Here is a 5,227-nt window from a genome sequence, read left to right on the forward strand (position 1 = left end):
CAAACCCTTCGTGCCAGGCCGCTTCAGAAATCTTCCATGTAATCTTCCAAGCCCGGCCCACCTCTGGATTTGTCTAAAATCTGGTGATAACACATGCCCCCCTGGTTTTGGAAATAACATTTCCAAAATCATTATGCTTTCCCTTCGAAGGGTCATGTCGTGGCAGAGCAGAGCCGTTACGAGCATCCGTCATCATTATGCCCCGTCTTCTCGGTTCTCTAGAAATTCGACAGCTTTGGCATCGATCCCTTGGAAGCTGTAATGGCATTAAACCTTCACCGGATTTCTCATTATTTAACCGTGCCGACCGGTTAGCTCTCTTTATCCTCTATTCCATCCTAGCTATCGGCACCAAAAAACCCTCTCCTCCCGTAGCAATGTCTTCCTCTTCCTCTTCCTTCTCAAAACTCTTCCCCCAATCTTCGCCGAAGAAGAAGAACGAGGACAGCCTCCACCCCGCAGTGAATCCCTTCTCCTCCGACAAGGAGGAGAAAGAAGGAGAAGCAGCGAAGGCCAAGGCCTCCCCCTCCACCAAGCTCCCACCGAAGAAGCGCCCCCGCATGTGGGCGGACAGCGAGGACGAAGATGATGACGAAGAGGAAGAGGAGGAGGATGACTCCTCCTCCTCCATCGGGTATCCGCCGACCAAGCGCTTCCGCTCCTGGGCGGACAGCGAGGATGATGATGATGACGAGGAGGAAGAGGCTCCGGCCAAGGGCTGGGGCAAGTAGCGACGAGGAGCTCCTCGGGAGCAGCGCCGACGACGTCGACGGCGGCGATGACGAGGACGAGCGACGACTAGTAGTATAGGACTAGTAGTAGCGAGTGCACTAGGCACCGGATCCCTCTTTTGAGAGCCATCGGCTCTTTCTTGTAAAGCCGCTCCTTGGAATTAATGAAATTGTTCTTTCCATTCATCCTTTAATCGCTCCAATTTCATTCCTTCCGTTTGTCATGCTAAGACCGATAGTAATGCGTCGGACTTCTTTCCTTTTGAACGCCGAGGAAACCGGATTCTAATTAGCTCGTAGGCTAAGAGCTTCTCAATTTAGGCTGCGATTAGATATCTGACCAAAATTCTTCGCAATTCCTTAGCCGACAACAACTCATCGGCTATTTTGAGAATCAAGTCCCTTTCCTTTCTTGCGAGCAACGACCACGGTCCAAGCCCTGTACTAGACGACGGCTTTTCCTTCCCAGTTCCTCCCTGAGACGATCATGATGCAGCCGCAGCCGAGGTGGCTCTAATCGGCTCTTAAAAACAGGTCATCTTCCAGGTTTGTTGCCCCCCGAGTCTTAGCCGAGGCAAAACAGAGCTGTATGGACCTGGGCTCGATCATGTCTGAGGGAGCTTCTTATGCCGAGCTAGCCGATTTGAACATAAATCGGCTTCCCAAAGCAGAGAGCCTTCAAGGCGAGCTGCCCCCCGAGTTTCTTCAGTTCTCGCCGGCCAGATAGGCTCCTTTCCTTTGGTGGACCTGATGCAATCCATCCTTGACCTGATCCGCACGCCCATGCTGCTCCTGACATTGTTCTTAAAGAGAGGATCTGAGCTTCCAAACTGCGAGGAGTTCCTTCATAAAAAAATCTCCCTTTTGTGCTCCATTGACCCTCTGATCGTAACAGTTACTCCTCTTGAGTCGATGGCCATGCATCGGCTTTCATATCCTTAAGTCGATGCCTGCTACATCGGCTGTGCTCGAAAAATTTCGAATTTTCACTTTTTATTTTTTTTTTTTTTTTTTACGGCCGACCTGTGCATCGGCCCCCATATTCCAATACCCATCACCAGAAGATGAGATGCTTCCGTTGCATATCTTCGTATTTTATCTACCCAGGTGCCCCCGAGCCGATTCTCGTCAAGAGAATTGATGGTATCGGCTCGTTGGATAACATGTTGAACCCGAGCCAGAATGGTGGGTGAGGATAATTTTGGCCGATTGCTGGAATTGGCCTCCACGTTGCTTGCTCGTTGAAGGTTTTGTAAGTTCCCTTCATAAATTTTTTGGGGCCGATCACAAGGATCAGCCTCTCCTGGTTTGCTCATTGGTTTGATCTTGCTACTTGGTCGAGCTGGATAAAACCAACCCAACCTCTGACTTGATGCGCTTGCTGTCGTCCACCTTGAGTGCTCCGTAGAGTCGTGGAGCGCTAAGCTCTGTCGGCAAGACGAGTACCATGTTTGTGCCAGCCCGATGTCTCATCATCGGCTTTCCTCTGTTTAGGGCGCCACTCCATTTTCCGTGGACGACCCTCTTCATCCGGGGTTCGCCGAACCTTTGCGGCCGGATCAGGTCGTGCCTTCCTTAGCGTATGCAGGTACAACCTTTCGGCTTCCTCCAGGCCGCGCAATCGCTGAACCCCGCGCTTTTGGGAACGGCTGAGTCCGTCGAGGCACCACCTTGGCCGGTGGTACCTGTCTTCTTTCACTTCTCCCTCGTCTTCCGAATCCTCAAGATCTGCCCAACGAGGTGACTCGGCGCGTTTGCTTTGTGGCGGGAGAGGCCCTAGGCGCTCGAACACGGACACGTTGGCTGCCTCCTTCTTTTTATTGTTGCATTACGGGCAATTGCCGATTGTGGGCAATCGGCTCATTCCCGAATCCCAGCGAGTGTACCGAAGAAGGGGCAGTCCCAATGTCCGGCGTTGTCATCTTGCTCCCTTGATGCTTCCGTGGCACGGCGCTCGTGCTCCTCCTCATCGCGATCCTGCCGACGATATCTTCTGGCTTCTCTAGCCAGACGATCTCCTCTATCATCGTAATTGGACCGTCGGCGTTGGTCATACTGACTCACATATTTGTTGAGGAGGTGATCAAAGAGGGGTCGCTGATAGCTTATATTCTTCACCTCTCCCTCTGTGACATAGCGCTTGCCATCATGACGGAGCCGATCGCGTGGAGCGGCCTCCTCTGTATCCTCGCTATGAGAGCAGCTGCCCTCATCTCCATCTTTGCCGGAGTGGTTTCCGGGTCCTACCATGTTGATGCTCGAACGAGGGACCCGGTCGGCAACCTTCGGGGTAGGTAATTTCTACCATGTTAACGGCGGGGAAGGGTTGGGTGTCGACCTTCATGGCGTACTGGTTGAAAATTAGCCGCCCCTTCTCTATCGCCGCTTGGATGTGCTGACGCCACACCCGGCAGTCGTTGGTGGCATGGGAAAGCGAGTTGTGGAATTTGCGGTACGGCTTTCCGTTTAGCTCTTTCGCCGTGGGGAACTTGAGACCTTCGGGAATCGTCAACTCGTTTCTCCTTGAGCAGGAGGTCAAAGATTTGTTCGGTCTTGGTTACGTCAAAATCAAATCCCCCGGGCGGCCCCGGTGGCTTTACCCATTTGCGAGGCCACGGGGGTTCCTCCCCGAGTCCACTCAGCCACTCGCTATTTCTTGGTCTCCCGCGGGTACTTCATCTTCCTCCGTATCGACCATAACTACCGCACGCTTGAACTTGTCTTGGTACAGTGTCGGGGTGGCGCTGTTCATATGCTCGATAGTTTCGAACCATGTGCGCCAGCGAGGGATAATCTGCTTGGGAGGCCATGTCCTTGAGCTGTGTTGCAAGGCACTGCTACCGCCAACTCGATCGCTTCCTTTTCGGTTATACGAACCGAATAACATCGGTTCCTAAGATTCCTGAAGCGCCGGATGTATTCTCGTCACCGTTTCCCGCGCTTCGACGTAGTTGTGCTAGATCGGCAATGCCGGACTCGGAAGCTTCGAATGGTATTGCATATGGAACTGTTCTTCCAATTGCTTCCAAGACTCGGATGGAGTTTGCTGGCAAAGAGGTGTACCATCCAAAAGCCGATCCCGTGAGGGACCGTGAAAAGAGCCTCACGCGTAGCTGATCCGACACCGAAGCCGGTCCTAGTTGAGCCAAATATCGGCCGACGTGCTCGATGGAGCTGGAGCCATCCGATCCACTCGAATTTGGAGAAGTCGGGAGCCGATATTTAGGTGGCAGCGGGATCATCTCGTAATCGTCGGGGTACGGCTTGGAATAGCCGATCGCTCTTCTTTTCGGCATCATGCCGAACTCGGTCTCTCGGTATGGTACCGATCCGATCCGCTGTGTCTGGCCGTAGGAGTTGCACTCTGAAGATTCGCCGGGGTGGCGTACTTGGCCAGCCATGTTTGCTTTTCCAGCTCTGAGCCAACTGCAGGAGCTGGGCTCGGGAGTTTCGTCGGTGTGGCGTATTTAGTTAGCCACGTCTGCTTCTCAAGCTCTGTCGCCGACGTTCCTCCCGTCTTCGCCGGAGTCCCCGATGTTGTGGCCTGGTTTGTGAGTGCCCGATCACCACAATCCGGCACATACATGCACGCGTATCCCCGAGGGATCTCCTTAGGCGCCTCCATTAAGAACTCGGTAGTCACCAGGGTCGCCACCAATCTCGTAGACGAGGAATGCCGGTGTAGTCGGCACTTCAGCGAGGTGCTGCCAACGCATATGGCAGCGGTGGACGGGACCGGAGTGGCAACTCTCCTTGATGAGTCCCGAGAGCTGGTCCCGACGGCGAGTACCGGTGGCTCATGATCTCCTGGATCACGCGCGGAGCGACACGCTCCAACACGTTGACCAAGTTCTCGCAGTGGCGGTGTAGCGAGTGAGCCACCGGGTAGTTGATCTCCCGCCGCGGACCCCCGGTGCGTTCCTCCGACGGGGTAGAGAGGTCTATCCCATCGAGCGCACCTTGCGGTGAGAACCCCTTCCATCCGATGCCATGGGAACGGGTTCTCCGAAAAGAGCCGATGAGGTCGGCTTCGAGGGTGGCCTTGATCTCGTTGTATTGCTTCTTGAGGTCGTCGAGCAGATCCTCGTAGGTGACCGGCGTGCCGTCCGCCATCTCGGATGTAGATGGCGATGTGGTTGATGTAGACGATTGTCCCACCGGGCGTGCCGAGAATGTGTTGATCGCCAAAACCCACCGGCGGGCAGCGGCCTTGTCAACACCGTAGAGCCGGGAAGAGCCTAGAGCTGCGGCTGGCTGAGACCCTCCGAGCGACGGCCCGCAATGCTCTTCCGGTCACACGCGGCGATGCGAAGTGCAAGGGCGTGCCACCTGACCTATACCCGGTCGGGAAGGTGATGGGGATGCCTCGCTTAGTTTCCTGCAGGGCATACATGTAAACATTAAATACGAGCCTCGATCGGCTCTCGGGTTATCCCGTGAATCGGCTCAAAGAGCCGATCCACCCATGATTCGTACGGGGTGCACGAATACCGGTG

The sequence above is a fragment of the Lolium rigidum genome, chromosome 4 (assembly GCF_022539505.1).
Source record: "Lolium rigidum isolate FL_2022 chromosome 4, APGP_CSIRO_Lrig_0.1, whole genome shotgun sequence".
NCBI classification, from domain to species: domain Eukaryota; kingdom Viridiplantae; phylum Streptophyta; class Magnoliopsida; order Poales; family Poaceae; genus Lolium; species Lolium rigidum.